General features: G+C 47.8%; 1 protein-coding gene across 1 annotated transcript in view; it reads left to right on the forward strand.

Moving 5' to 3' along the window:
* LOC311497504 (Schwann cell myelin protein-like) overlaps positions 1-16,876 on the forward strand; it is a gene marked incomplete at its 5' end in the record, with an annotated part of 30,209 nt that overhangs the window by 1,872 nt on the left and 11,461 nt on the right. The window lies entirely within an intron of this gene.

A 16,876-nucleotide genomic window follows, 5' to 3' on the forward strand; every position in this document is an offset into this window, starting at 1 on the left:
GGACTGGACACATTTTAAACATTGAAGCCTCTAAAGTCAGCAGTCCTTTTTTCTGCAAGGCTGAGAATGATCTTGGAGTCGGACGATCCACAGACACACAAATAGATGTTCAGTGTATGAATTTAATTTTACATTTATCTCTTTTACATATTCATTATTGAAGCCAACTTCAAGTATTCAAATCTTTAGATCACAGATATATACACAGTATATACTAATATAATGCAATTCTTGCTCCCCATTTTTCAGATTCACCTAAAGACATCAAAGTGTCCATCAGTGTATGCATTAAATTCCACACTTATCTGTTTCACATATTCTAACTGTTGAAGGAGTGAAAGGAGCAGAAGGGGCATCGGAAACCAGACCAGACCAAACAGGATCAGAGACTACCTCAGGAACAGGAACAGGTTTAGAGCCGTCCTCGAAAACAATAACAGCACCAGGAACAGAGCTGTTCTCAGAAACAGGAACAACATCAGAGAAGGTCCCCTGGAAGAGGAACTGGAGCAAGAATAATATCAGAGGCGTCCTCAGAAACAGGAATAGGACCAGAGATGGCGCTAGAAACAGGAAAAGCATCCAACTCGTCCTCTGGAACAGGAACTGAGACAACGCACAGAGTAGTCCCAGACACACGGGATGGAGTCTCTGATCCTGGAGCCCTGGAGGCACCAGCAGAATGGATCTGTAGTGCAGGCGTGGGCCAGGCATTGAACAACCAGAGTGCAGGCATGGGCTGGACAGCAAACGTCTGCAAAACTGGCGTCGTCAGCAAAGCAAACATCCATGGCATTGGACTTAAATCAGCTACCAACTCAGGAGCTGTCTGGGACATGGGGATGGTCTCCGAAGTCCAAACACAAAGAAAGTCACCAGACCGGAACACTAGGATGGCCGGCTACAAGACCAGAGAACCACTGGCATGTGGTCGGCAGGCCGTCGTTCCACAGACTGCCGGCTAGTAGGGTTTGCCATTATTTTGTCCATGAAGGCTATGCCTATGCCTGTGATGAGGCAGGAGTAGATAATAGATAACAAAACAAATTTAATGAAAACTTATGAATGATAATGAAGGTGCTTCTGCCCCCCCCCCCCCCCCCCCCCCCCAAACAAAAAACAAAACAAAAACAACACAAAAAACAAAACAAAAACAAAAAAAACAAGTAAGAACCACAACCAAGACAAAACATAAGGAACACGGGGAACCATGAGTCTAAGACAAACAGTGTAACATAGCAGAGCAGAACAGAGGAAACATAGCGGATGGCTCGAAAGAGAACAAAGGGAATGGCAGGGCTATTTACAGACATGGCCAGAGGAATGACGAGATACAGGTTAAACAAATGAGGGCGGAGCACAAAACAATCAAAGGAAGTGAGATAAGACAAGAAACACCAAGGCAGAAATATGCAAAATAAAAACAGGAAACACAAAGAAAACCAAACAGGGTCACAGGAAATACTCAAATCTCAGAACCAAGACAGTATTACTGTTATTTGATTGTTACATACCAGATTTTAGACCTGATAACAATGTAACACACAGTATATACCAATAATATGCACCTCTTGCTCCCCATTTATCAGATTCACCTAAAGACACCACAGTGTCCATCAGTCCCTCTGGTCCAGTACCAGAGAACAGAAATGTGACTCTGACCTGCAGTAGTACTGCCAACCCAGCAGTAAGGAACTACACCTGGTACAGAGCTGACAGAGACCAGGAGACTTTGATTGGGACTGGACACATTTTAAACATTGAAGCCTCTAAAGTCAGCAGTCCTTTTTTCTGCAAGGCTGAGAATGATCTTGGAGTTGGACGATCCACAGACACACAAATAGATGTTCAGTGTATGTATCAAAAATGTTTCAAAAAACAGGATGTGTTTCTGTAACAGGCTTTACTGGTGTCCATATAATTATTTAGACATTATTTTAAATGCTATCTACTGATGGGGTTCTCTATTTTTGATATTCCCATTTCATTAACTGAAAAGAAAAATATGTATAAAATTATTAAACCCATCTGGAAATCTATGTGGGGTGATAAAAATCCATGGGGACATATTTTTGACTGTGTAGTAGCTACCAAATATCTGGGCTTGGATGATCATCAGCCACTCAACATACAGCACATACAGTTGATCATTATATTGTGATTTAGACAGATCTGTCAAAAGCCAGAGACTTTCACAGGGAATTTATGTCTGAATCAGTTTCTACAAAACATTTAAAAAATTATTTTCTCAGTAAATCTTTTGATTTCGTTTTGTCAACTTTTCTTGATATGGCTTCTTTTAACTCTTCTCTCCACTTTCATTGCAGTTCCTCCACAGATCCTGGACTCATCTCACTGCAACAAAACTGAAAGTCAGGTCAGCTGTTCCTATGAGACTGTGGGAAACCCTTCTCCTACTTTACACTGGTATTTGGATGGGAGACCTGTCAATCAATCTGGAGAGTTTTTAATCAGCAGTGAGTCTCTAAATGACACAGGCCTGAGGAGCTTCATCACTGTCAATCAACTAAAGGAGAGGAGTCTTTCCACCTTGCTCTGTCACAGCTTCAACTCTCTGGGATCTGCCAGGCGGCAGCTTGGTGAGCATCAAATCAGTGCAGAGTGAATACTTTTATTCTTGGATTTTGATCTGGTTTTTGTTCACATTCTCTGATTTCTCTTGGCAGATTTTGAGCTGCATTGTGACGTTGGACATTACAGTGGAGTTCTTCCTTGGGCTGTTGCTGGTGGATTTTTCATTTCCAGTGTCTTCTTTATGATCTGCATAGTGTTCCTTTGGTATGTTTTAACATGGTTGTTGATTCAGTATGAAAACTCTGCTGATGTTTTCAGAACAAACCATTGACATCTGTTTTGTTTTATCCCAGCAAAACCCAGAGGAACGTGAAGCCGAATGAAGAGGACAGAACTTACATGTCACTGGATCATAGAAACGCCACAGAGTCTTCAGAGTACGGCGTCATTACCCAAAGACCTAAATGAGAATAATTATCAGAAGCTTTACTGAATGATTTCTTGTATTTCTGTATTGATTATATGGAGTCAAACGTTCCTCTTTCTGTCAGTTTGATCTTTCCTGTAATGTCTTAAATAGCTGCTGAGTGTCTAGGAGTCAGTTTTCTACAGGGGGGTTGAGCATCAACTATGAGCAGCTCTTCAGTGTAATTTAAAGAAGTACTCTCCTCTGGTTTTAACTTCATCACAGATTTACTTATTTATTTTTCTAGTAACATCTGAGGTGGCTGTGGTTTTACTTTTAGTGAAGTGTAAATGATCTCCATCCTCACTTTAAGACTTGAACATCTCCAGTCTCTACAGTAGGGTCACATTAACACTTTGTATTGATGTTGCTCTTCTTTATGAACTGAAGGCTACATAACTCCACGATGTATTGACTTAATTCAACATGAATATTTCTTGTTTTTGTCTCTTTCACTTTGAATCAGTGTGATTGTAAATCTGCTTTTATTTCTACATTTGTTCTTCATGGTAATAAAATAAAATAAAACCACAAAGTATCTGTGCTCCATCTTAACCTTTACACTTGCTGTCTGTCAGTGAATAAAAATAATAGAAGGCAATCATGAAGAGAAAATCGACTGCACTGCTGTCTACAAGACTCCAGATGGCAGCACTGAGCACAATCTTGCTAAACACATCACCCTCAGTAAAATAGGAAAAGAAACAAGCATTTATGAAGAATAATCACTTACACACTGTTAAAGTGAATGTCTTCATGTCAAGCACATATTTAAAGCAGAATGATGACCAGTTAACCCTCTGGTGAAGCTGACCTGAGTACAGCACCATGTACTTCATTAAATCAATGTAAGAGCTAAACAGAAAGTTAAAGAAACAAAAAGACACGACAATATGTGGAGTGTTACTGTTCAATAATACCAACATGTTTAGTGTTGATAATGCTTCCCTTGATATTAGTTGGAGGTATGATAGTAACAAATCTTTAACAACAGTCTCCTGCTCAGTGATAACCATAAGAATGAACACACTGTTATCTAGTGTCAACTTGTCTCATCACCACAATAGAGACTTTCATCTGATAGTTTCAGCTTCATTAACTGAACTGAAAAAAACACTACAGAAGATCAGAGAAGATTGTTGCAGTCTTTGAGGATGACCTGTGATTTGCTTCATTCAGCTATGAAACATTACAGCGTCTGACATGAGTGATGGCAAACAGCTTCTTTCAAAAACAGATTAAGGAAGCAAATATTGTTAAATTATTAATTAATTTGATGAACAGTTCAATTTCTTTTTTTTTTTAATTTGTATTTTATTAATGTTCAGAATCTCACATACATCTATTCCAGATTTCCATATTCTATAACAAACAATAAACTTATTATCTTACTTTTTCAGGTATATAAAAAAAACAGTTTAAACATACAATTGAAAAAACACAACAATAACAAAATTACAAATGAAACAGGGAAATACAGTCAGGCCATTTATTTGTGACATAATTGCACCACTTTTGCCAGTGCTCAAAGAATATTTCCATTCTTTGGTTAACGTGAGTCCGGCTCGCTTATCCAGGCGGGCGCCATCTTGGGGAAACTGAACTGTCTGTTGCCGGAAGAAAGCACTGAGAGCACTGAACGAAGAGAGTTCAGTTTCCCCAAGATGGCGCCCGCCTGGATAAGCGAGCCGGACGCGAACGGTACTGTATTCCTTTTTTAATAAACTGCCTGTATACTTGCAAAGTTCTCAATGGTTCGGTTTACATGTAGAGACCCTAGTTATGCTACCGTGTAAGTGTGGTGATATTGTGAGCCTTGTTAGTGGTATAGAAATAGCGATTTCTTTTTATGTGTACGTGTGCCCCGAAGGCTAGCGTTATACGCTAATTAGCGGTTTGCAAGAAAACTGGTCACATTTGACTAACAAAACAAATACATGAAAACAAATACCAGAGAACGGTCGAACTCGGTACACATGTGTTATTAACCCCAGGTTCATTTTGCGCCGGAGTTCCCTTTTAAGGGTGGGGTTAGAGGAATGAGGAAGAGCAAAGGTGGAAGTGGGTGCATGTCCTCCTTCATCATGATGACCAGCTCGATTTGGCTGACCTCTTGCATGTCACTGCCACCTCAGAGGATGATGAAGAAAGGCCCAGTTGGCCCATGGATTCGAACCCGGGACCTTCTCGCTGTGAGGCCAAATATATTTAAGATGACGTAATACCAGCTGTCTACTGGTACAGACAGTGTGACAGACGTGGAGGAGGCATCACAGGTGGGTGTTACGACTCCTTAGATGTTTTACAGGCAAGGACACATAAATACAACAATCAAAATAAATGATGCCAGAGTTTGTGTGGTGAAGAAAAGAAAAATGCTTTATTAATCAAGCGACACTACTAATACAAAAACACAATTGTGGAGGAGAGTGAGACTTTGTGCCAAATATTCATAAAAACATACAACAAAACTAGGCCTGTACTGAGGCTACAACTGAAACTAAATACAAACAAAAACCTCTCTCTTATCTATAAAATGGAGCTTATCAAAAATAAATGGCACCAACCCCTAAAACCTAGTGTACCACAGCCGTGGTCACATCCTGGACCTGGTCTGCTCCACTGGTCTCACCTTACATCACCTCTCCAGCGTCAACCTCAACATCTCTGACCACTTGGCAATCATCATGGACATCAACATCCCCATTCCCACCGCTAAGGATAAATGGACAATATCTTTCAGAAACCTCAAATCCATCTCCCCTTCAGCCCTTTCTGCCTCTCTTACTAGTAAAATATCTGCTTCCCCCCCTCTGTTAACTGACAATCCCTCTGACCTCACCAAATTCTACAACGTAACACTCTCCTCCTGTCTCAACCAGCTAGCCCCCATCAAAACTAAAACTGTCTCCTTCACCCACTCCGCCCTCTGGTACACTCCTGAACTACACAAAATGAAATCACAAAAACGACAGCTTGAAAGACTTCACAAGAAAACCGGTTTAACTGTCCATCTACAAGCCTATACAGATTACCTTCAGCAGTACAAGGATGCTCTCAGTACTGCCCGGTCCACCTACTACTCTCACCTCATTCACTCTGGCTCCACCAACCCCAAGGCTCTGTTTTCTACAGTAAATAAACTCCTCAAGCCCAGCGACAATACCTCCAACTCATTCACCACTGACAAATGCAACTCCTTTCTCTCATTCTTCCAAACAAAGATCGACACTATTTACAACAACTTGTCCTCCTCTCCTGCCCCCACGGCCTGCACTCCCACTCCCTCACCTGCTCCTCCCCTCCTCACCTCTCAGCCTCTGTCTCAGTTCTCCCCCGTGTCACCAGGGGAGCTGCCCAAAATTATGATAGGCATGAAAACCTCTACATGTGTTCTGGATCCCATCCCATCTCACCTCATTAAGGACTCTTTACCAGCCATCTCCACACTCATCACAGAAATCATCAACTCCTCCCTCAGGTCTGGCTCAGTTCCCCGTTCACTCAAACTGGCTGCTATCATCCCCATCCTCAAAAAACCTGGACTCAACCCTGACATCTTGTCGAACTTCCGGCTCATCTCCAATCTCCCCTTTCTGTCCAAAATACTGGAGCGTATTGTCGCCACACAACTCAAAGCCCACCTCTGCTCAAATGACCTGTTCGAACCATTTCAATCCGGTTTCCGTTCCCAACACAGCACCGAAACAGCCCTCCTGAAAGTCACCAATGACATCCTCCTCTCCGCAGACTCCGGCCACGTCACCATCCTCATCCTCCTGGACCTCACTGCAGCTTTCGACACCATAATTCACACCATTCTCCTCTCCCGCCTTGAGTCCTCCCTCGGCATCACTGGCACTGCACTCTCCTGGCTCAAATCATACCTCTCAGACCGACAACAATTCATCCACATCAACAACTGCACCTCCTCCACTGTTCCTCTGTACCAAGGTGTCCCCCAGGGTTCGGTGCTTGGTCCTCTCCTCTTCATACTTTACCTGCTCCCCCTTGGCAACATCATTCGCCACCACGGTCTACATTTCCACTGTTATGCTGATGACGTCCAGCTTTATATCTCCACCAACTCCATCACTCCCGCCACTCTTTCCACTCTCTCCAATTGCCTCGCTGACATCAAATCCTGGATGCAGATCAACTTCCTCAAACTAAATTGTGACAAATCAATCATTATCATTATCGGCCCCAAATCCCTCAACAACACCACAGACAGTTTCCGCCTCACCATCGACAACTCCACCCTGTCTCCATCCCCCAACAGCCGCAACCTCGGAGTCATCTTTGACAGTAACCTCTCCTTTGATCATCACATCAATCAAATCACCAGAACTGCCTTCTTCCACCTCAAGAACATTGCCCGACTCCGTCCATCACTCTCCTTCTCTGCTGCTGAAACCCTCATTCACGCCTTCATCACTTCCAGAATTGACTACTGCAACAGCATCCTCTATGGCACACCATCCAAAACTTTAAATAAACTTCAGTACATCCAAAATTCTGCTGCACGTCTGCTCACCCACACCCGCTCCCGTGATCACATCACTCCTGTCCTCCAGAAACTCCACTGGCTCCCAGTTCCGTATTCAGTTCAAAATCCTCCTCCTCACACACAAAGCCCTCCATAACCAGGCCCCCTCCTATCTCACTGACCTGCTCCACCGCCACAATCCATCCCGCAGCCTCTGTTCATGTGACGCAAACCTCCTTACTCCACCACTCAAGACCAAGCATCGAACCTGGGGCGACAGAGCCTTCTCTGCAGCTGCCCCCTCCCTTTGGAACTCTCTCCCCAAACACATCCGCGACTGTACCGACCTTCCTACCTTCAAATCTCTGACAAAAACACATCTTTTTAAAATTGCTTTTAATGTTTAGCTCAGTTCATTGTGTTTTTGATGTTATATTTCACATTGGTTTGCTAATTTGATGTCCTTTTTATGTAAAGTGTCTTTGAGTATCTTGAAAAGCGCTTTTAAATAAAATGTATTATTATTATTATTATATACAAGGAAGTACTACATGAATGAGAAAATGTATGGAGTACTCCAAACTTACTTAAATTACTCACTCCACAAACGTATTGTTGCACAGAACACGAAACCAACAACGCAGGCAGGCAGAGAATAGCAGTCCACATCACTGCAGGCACGGTCCTTTTATACGGAACCTGGGGTGATTGGCCAGGTGTGATCCACAGCTGTATACTCTAATTGGGTTGAGTTAACCTGAGAGGAGTGAGAAGGAGGAGGGGAAGAGGAGAACAGGAGGGAAAAAACACACGTACAAACAATTCTGTCACGTAACAGTGGGTAGCCTATGAGCGGAACCAGTTACTGAAAGAGAGAATCATCTTGTAATAAACATAAATGCACCTTTCATTCATATCTGAGATAATAAAGTGTTGACGTAGCTGACAGTAGTTTAATTCCCCTGCAGATGTAGAGTCAAAATCATAAATATTTTGTATCTTTAATAGGAGCAGTTATGTAAATAAACCATTGTCAATAAATAGCAACCATCGAATGTAACAAACCACTTAATAAAAGTATAATCAAGTGATCCAACTACTCTGCTCAACTAAAATAAAGATCTAAATTTAGTTTCACTATTTTGATTAACTACATATTTTTAGACATGTAATAAATGTTCTCTTTCGTCTCGAGACTATCTCTCCACTCCGTTACATATTCCATATGTACGGGGAATGACCTCCCCTGCATGTCAGGGTACGTGGATACTTCTTTAAGACACACCGGCTCGCCCGGTCACGCCCCCAGGTTTACCCTATAAAGCACCTGTGCTGGCGTGAAATCAGTGATTGTTTGATCTCCACCTCAATCAGGGTGCAGAGTTCTAATCTAAGAAAGTGAAAGTAAAGAGGGTTACAGCAGGCAGGGTTCGAATTACGGGGGAGCTAAGGGGAGCTCGGCTCCCCTGAAAAGGACCTGGGCTCCCCTGAAAGCCTACTTTGAGACATTTAGGGGGAGCTCTAAAACACTGTCCATTTTTGTGTCGCATATAGATTTAGATTTTCTGTACATTAAGGTTCCTGAAATAAATAATAATAGTAAAATGTGTCAATGTTGTGTGTTTATTCGCTCATTACATTACTATTTCCGAACATCTGTCTCCACTGCAATGCTGTGTCTCCTGTTGTGACCATCCATGCGTGGCGGCGCTGCACTCCACTTGAACTTCTCACTGAGTTGGTAAGCCTAAACCCGGTTGATTCAGAAGCGTGGACAGAGCAGTTTGCCCTAACACTGACAGCGTCTGACGCAGGGGCGAAGTGGCCGGGAAAAGTTTCCCGGTCGGCCGGCCGAAGGATTTACGCAGCGGATCACAAATTGAGCGGCCGCGAGGCGAACGCGACCGGCCTGAGCTTATCAGAATCATTGACGTTACTAAATTCTCCGCGAATAGCGGCCAAATACTCCCATATATATATATATATATATATATATATATATATTATTTAGTATTATATTAAGGGGTGGGGGGGCGATGGCCGAACACGCACCAAAAGCGTTAAAGTCAGTCAGGGAGGATCGGAAAATAGGGCTCCCCCGAAAGCCACTTTGTAATTCGAACCCTGACAGCAGGTATCCACTTACCTTATCGGAGGTGTCTGTCTACGGGCAGCCACCCTGGATGCTGATCCTTTGTTTCATTCATTGTTATGCGCTATCACCGGTGGCTTGCCCCGGTGACGGTGCTTCTCCAAAGAGGAGTGAAAGCTACGGCTACGACGGCTGTTCCCTTACCGGCGTATTGCTTGCGGCTCGCGAGCTGACGCGTCCGGTGAGTTTCGGTTGAACGCAGACGTCCACTCTGCAGCCAGCCGCCTCAGCCGCCCGACCCGGTGCCGGCCAGAGGAAGGCCGGCTTGAACAAAGTCCATACAACAACGACTTCATAGCTAGCGGCCTGGCTTTGCTAGAGCGCTAGCACGAGGGCTATCTCCACGTGTCACGTGTAAACAAGGAAGTGGAAAGAGAGAGAAGCTTCCTCGTCACTGCCGAAGGCCCCGCCCCCGCCACACACACACCAAAAAATAAACATAAAAATAAAAAATAAAAAAGGAAGAAAGAAATATATTTATCTATCTATCTACATATACAGTATCAAAAAACAAAAAACAAAAGGCAGTATGGAAAGTCAGCAGGGACACTGCTGTCTCGGTTGTGGGGTGCCCATGCCCCTGGAGGATGGGCACGTTAAGTGTGTGCTGTGTCTGGGGCACCAGCATGCCTCCTTATCTAGGGAGGCCCCGGAGAGCTGCATGGACTGTTTTATAATGCCTGCGAGGACCAGGGAAGCGCGTTGTCGCTTCTTCAGTGCTAAGCGGGCAGGCCCACCCCTCTCTGATGAAGTTAGGGGTAAAACTGGGAGATTTGCTGAGGCCACAGGGGGTCAAGGGGCACATCCAGCCTGGCCAACCACGCTGGCCCCTCCTGCTCCCGGGCCTTCGACGGCCCGGCCTCACGCTGACCTCATCCCTCCCCCCGTCCCTCTACTTGAGGAGGAGGAGGAGGAGGAGGACGACGACGATGACGTCGATGTAGAGACAGTCTTCTCCGATGACAATGATGTCCCATGTGAGCAGCAACTGCCAGGTGACACCCAGAAAGGGGAGGTGGCCCACCATTTCGCTGGGGTTATTAGCAGGGCCACCAGGGCCCTGGATGTTGCCCTGCCAGAGAAACCCTCGGCACCCGCCTCTCGGTTCGAGGAGGATGCGGATATGCGCCCCATACCGGCCCAGATCCCCCTCCTGCCCGACTTCAAAGACCTGGTTTGCAAACAGTTTACCACACCAGCTGCCAGAACTAGGCCGTCTACTTCATGCAGAAGGCTCTCTGACATGCAGGATAAGGAGCAGGTCGCCTGTGGGTCGCTTCCGCCACTGGACCCGGCTCTTACCCCGCTGGTCTCTCCCTCCAGCTCTGTTCTCGGCAGAGCCGCCTGCCCTAGCAAGAATTGCAGGGTTATGGACGGCCTGATTGCCAAGCTGCACAGAGCCATGGCTACTCAGACCGGCCTGGCTAACACTGGAGCGATCATGTCCCTGTACGTTCGCCAGCTGTCTCGTCAGCTACAGGACGGTTCAGGGGGATCCGGTGTTGTGGGCGAGCTTCAGGCAGCTTCCTCATGCCTCTCCTCAGTTATGAAGGAGCAAGCGGAGACCGCAGGCAAAGCTCTGGCATCCCTTTGGGTGGTCAGACGCCACTTGTGGCTGTCTCAGTCCCAGCTACAGCAGGGGGATCGGGACTGCCTGCTAAAGCTGCCCGTAGACCCCTCAGCAGTGTTTGGCCCAGATGCTGCTAGGCTGCTGCAGCAGGCACAGGAAAATCGCCGCTGCGCGCAGGAAGTCTCGGGGAGCCTCTTGAGGCGCTCCAGGGGTTCGAGACGGGCAAAAATAGCGCCCGCACCTCGTCCAACACCTGAGGTTCCGGCATGGGGACCGGGGGACCTCAGACCACAGCTGGAGGCTCTCCGTAGACGGAACACCCGCCGTCAAGCAAGGGGCAGGGGACCGTCATCTAAGGCTCGGGGGTCTTCCAGGCAGCCCCCCGAAACCCAGTCAGCCAGCCTCCCCTGTCCGCCAGTTTCAGGGCAGCGTGGCTGGGCTTGGAGGCGGACCCATGGATTGTATCCACCATGACACAGGGCTACCGTCTGCAGTTTCTTCGCCGACCCCGTGTGACGAGACTGGCCACTTTCACCACGGTGAGCGACTCCTGGCATGCAGAAGTTCTGCGGGCCGAGCTGTCCTCCCTTCTGGAGAAGAAGGCCATACGGCAGGTGGACCAGGGAGATCACCAGGCTGGGTTTTTCTCCCGCTATTTTTTGGTACCCAAAAAGGACGGGGGGCTTCGTCCTATTCTGGACTCCAGGGGGCTCAACAAGTTCCTTCGCCCCCTGAGATGCAGGGTGCTGACAGTCCCCAGGGTGAGGCAGGCCATCACTGCGGGAGATTGGTTTGCCACCATCGACCTCAAGGATGCATACTTCCAGATTCCCCTCTGGAAGGGGCACTGGCGTTTCCTGAGGTTCGGCTTCGAGGGCAGGGTCTTCGAATTTCAGGTCTTGCCTTTTGGCATTTCCCTGGCCCCCCGTACATTTACTCGATGCATGGATGCGGTCCTTGCACCACTGAGGCGCCGAGGACTGAGGATCCTCAATTACCTCGACGATTGGCTGGTCTGTGCAGTCTCGGAGGAGCAATGCCACAGTCACGTGGCTCTGCTCCTGGAGCACATTCAGGGCTTGGGGCTACGCCTCAATTACGAGAAGAGCAGGCTCCAGCCTGCCCAGGTGACGACGTTTCTAGGCACAGTCCTGGACTCCAGGACTGCAACCATCGTGTTGTCACAGAAGAGGCGGCAGGCCTTCAGGGCCTGCCTCAGACACTTCCAGCTGCATTCTCGGGTCAGCTGGGGGCTCTGCCTTCGCCTTATGGGCTTGATGGCGGCAATGGTGCAAGTAGTCCCTCTGGCCCTGCTGCACATGAGACCTGTCCAACGGTCCTTGCTGAGCCTGGGCCTATGTCCACAGAGGTCCCACCACTCCGAGGTGGTGGTCTCCCGGGGACTTCACACAGCCCTTCACTGGTGGAGAGTTTCGGACAACATACAGAAAGGGAGTACTCTGGGACCAGTGGTCTATCGCCAAGTGGTCTCCACCGATGCATCCTTGGCAGGCTGGGGCGCCGTCCACGAGGGCTGGGGGGTCAGCGGTTGCTGGACCGGTCCTTGGACAACCCAGCACATAAATGTCCTGGAGTTGAGAGCCGTCTTTCTTGCACTTCACCAGTTCCTGCCGAGACTGAGAGACCACCATGTCATTGTCAGGACCGACAGCACGGTGGCAGCTGCCTACATCAACAAGCAGGGGAGCCTGGGTTCCCTCATCTTGTGCAAGCTGGCAACCAGGCTGCTGAAATGGGCCCACCCCCTCTTCTGCTCGCTCAGAGCAGTACATGTGCCGGCGTCATTGAACACGGCTGCGGACATCATGTCGAGAGGGGGCCCATGTCCAGGAGAATGGAGGCTCTACCCGCAGGTGGTGGAGCAGATCTGGGGTCACCTCGGCAGGGCGGAGGTCGACCTGTTCGCCTCCAGGGAGTCAACACATTGTCAACTCCTCTTCTCCCTGAGGAACGACAACGAAGGGTGGGATGCTCTGGCTCACCCATGGCCCCAGAGGCTGCTCTACGCTTTTCCCCCCTTCTCCCTTCTCCAGCCTCTTCTCCGAAGGTTGCAGATGGAAGGGGGGAGGCTGATTCTGGTGGCTCCGTTTTGGCCCCACATGCCATGGTTTTCGGCGATTCCTCAACTCTTGGACGGAATGCCGTGGGAACTCCCACAGCGCAGGGACCTGCTGTCTCAGGCAAATGGAACCCTGTTCCACCCCTTCCCAGCGGGCCTCAGACTGGTGGCCTGGCCCCTGAGAGGGACAGGCTCCTGGATCTAGGTTTGCCAGCGCCAGTGGTGAGGACTATACAGGAAGCAAGGGCACCATCTACTAGGATGGCCTACTCATATCGCTGGGGGGTGTTTTCCACTTGGTGTAGGGCCCACCAGGTGGACCCCTATTCAGCCATGGCCAAGGACATCCTGCTGTTCTTGCAGGGCCAGCTGGATGCAGGAAAGTCTGCCGTTACCCTCCGAGGTATGGTGGCGGCGATCAAGGCAGTGCGTGGCGGTGAACACGCCCTGAGTGAGGCCACCTGCTCCTTGATTTCAAGGTTCCTTAAAGGTGCACGGCGGCTTACGGTTTGCAGGACTAGACCTACAGTCCCTCCATGGGATCTGGACGTGGTCCTCGACGCGCTTAGGGGCCCTCCCTTCGAGCCCCTTGGGGCTGCTGAGGTGATGTGGCTTTCCCTTAAAACTGCATTTTTGCTGGCCATAACCTCTGCCAGGAGGGTGAGTGAGCTCCAGGCACTGTCGGTCCACAGTGACTGCTGCAGGTTCTCACCAGATGGGTCAAGCGTGGTCCTCCACCCCAACCCAGCTTTCCTGCCTAAGGTTTTTTCCGAGTTTCACTTATCTCAGTCGGTAGAACTACGAGCGCTCCCTTCTGGCGGAGATGGGATGTCTGGGCAACGCCAGTCTGTGCTGTGTCCGGTTAGGGCCTTGAAGGAGTATATCCGGCGCACTCAGGCTGTCAGGAAGACTGATCAGCTCTTCATCTGTTTCGACACCAGTCGTTTGGGGAGACCCCTGTCAAAACAGAGGCTGTCCCACTGGGTCGTGGACATGGTTCAGCAGGCATACGCACTTTCTGGTATACCTGTCCCACCCCGGGTTCGGGCACACTCAACTCGGGGTGTGGCCACCTCGTGGGCCTTGTGGCGAGGAGCTTCTCTGGCCACCATATGTGCCGCGGCCACATGGTCGTCTCAGTCCACCTTTTCAAGGTTTTACCGCCTAAACATCTCAGCCACCCCTTCCTTTGGGGACAGGGTGCTGGGTGAGACTTGTTAGGGGGCTGTGCCTCCTTCCCCATCACCTGTTGACCCTCGACCGAGTCAGTTGGTCTGAGTGGTCACCCCCTTTCACAGTAACTGGCCTTTACGTCTTGTGGGGCCTTTTTCCTGTGTTCTTGGGTCAATCCTGCGTCTTGCGGCTCGACCTGAGCAGCCCTCTGCCTCTCAGGCTTGGCCTTGCGCCTTGCGGGCCTTGACCTGGGTGGTATGTAAATAGTGTACATTTGTAAATAGTTCGTTTGTTGCACGTTTGCATTTCGGGTTATGGGCTGCACCGTCTCCTCACGGGGTGTCTTAAAGAGTTCCCCGTACATATGGAATATGTAACGGAGTGGAGAGATAGTCTCGAGACGAAAGAGAACGTTAGGTTACGTTGTAACCTTGGTTCTCTGAGTGAAGAGACTATCTCTCCAGCTCTTAGGGCCGCTCGGAGACCAGTGTCGATCAAACTATCACTGATTTCACGCCAGCACAGGTGCTTTATAGGGTAAACCTGGGGGCGTGACCGGGCGAGCCGGTGTGTCTTAAAGAAGTATCCACGTACCCTGACATGCAGGGGAGGTCATTCCCCGTACATATGGAATATGTAACGGAGTGGAGAGATAGTCTCTTCACTCAGAGAACCAAGGTTACAACGTAACCTAACGTTTTTCTGCTGTAGAGAACAAGCCAAAGCTATGCAACAGTTTAAATTGAACACAAGTTACCATTTTCTTTAAAAAACGTTAAACGAATTTGTGTAGTATTATTTCAATCAAACAAATTATCATATAGAGTGTGCTATAGCTTAGGTTAATTTACCTCAGGTAACATGAGGTGGTAGTAGCATCATACCAGGAGCAAGTAGCGTGGCTACCGCGTTAGCCAGCTGCTAGCAGATGGGTTTGTTTTGAGCAATCCATGGTTTTGAGCAAACAACGTCCATCACTTTTTAGGGTCCTCTTAAATCATTTTCGTTGTGTGAGTTTTTGAGTTTGCAGCACGTTTCTTTACTTGCATCGCGTTTCTGTACTTGCAGGGCGTTTTTGTATTTGCATCACGTTTTTGTACTTGCAGTGCGTTTCTGTACTTGCAGGGCGTTTTTGTATTCGCAGCATGTTTCTCTATTTGCAGGGCGTTTCTGTGTTTGCTGGTGTTGTGAGTCTATTTGTACGTGTTTTCTAAAACTGCAGTTCGTTGAGCTCTCTCAGCCACTGTAACAAAGAGACAAAGTCCATGAAAGACTAATGACTACAATTTCAGCCACATTTGGTAACAAGTACAGTATATCTCATTCTCACACTCTCATTAGCATATTTGTAATGATGAACAGAATATCAAAGATTAACACAACTTTAAAATAATATCCAATGATTCTTTGATTTAGTGGGACAAAACATCATATTTATAAATCCTGAAGTAAAAGACAAAGGTCAAACAGGGAGGAGGTGAGATATTCTCTTTCCTCTGTGCTTTGGAGGCTGTTGCTGCTGAGTCTGTTAGAAACATGAAACACATGTAGATTTAAAATACAACATTGAAATGAATTGAATCAAATGTTTGTAGCAACTGTCTCCAGCATATGACTTCCTGTTTTTATTCTCTACTGTCTCTACAAAACTCTACTTTTTAAACAAGTATCCCTTAATATAACTATGTGGGAGGGGGCGCTAGTGAGCAGGCGATGGAGTAGACTGCAGGAGAGACTTGCTCTGCTTAAATTTGACTTAAAAGTTGTCTTTTGGCACCATATTCCAGCAGAAACCGACTAAACATACTTTTTGATCAACCACTTTTCATTATACGACTTTATTGGGGACATCGTTGAGGCAATGGCCAGCAATTTGAGGAAATACAAGTTCACCGGCGGAGCCACCACGACTGGGCCTAAAGCCTCAAGCTCAACTGCGACGCCACCTGCGCCCGACACTCGTCAGCCCGACGACCAGATGGATATCGCAGACATGAAGGCAGAAATCCTAACATCCTTGAAGACTGACATTGCCATGCTGCTCAGGTCGGAAATAAAGACCGCTCTGGCTGAGGATTTTGACGCCATTAAATCCGAGCTTCTGGCGGTAAAAACGGAGCTAGCAAACCACACCTCGGCTATCCGCTCCGACATGGAGGCGATGAAGACCACTGTGTCGCAGATGGAGCAGGGGCTCTCATCGTGCTCCGACGACGTGACTGCGCTGCTGACGAAGGTGGGAAAACTCGAGACCGAAGTCAACAATCTGCGGGAGAAATGCACCGATATGGAAGGCAGAATGAGGCGCTCGAACATCAGAATACTAAATATCCCTGAAACTCCGGGCTCAAGTACACCACTGGCCGTCTCCAAACTACTGAGAGAGGTGTTGAAGATGGACAAGGACGTGC

This window comes from Chelon labrosus (genome assembly GCF_963514085.1).
Source record: "Chelon labrosus genome assembly, chromosome: 12".
NCBI classification, from domain to species: Eukaryota; Metazoa; Chordata; class Actinopteri; order Mugiliformes; family Mugilidae; genus Chelon; species Chelon labrosus.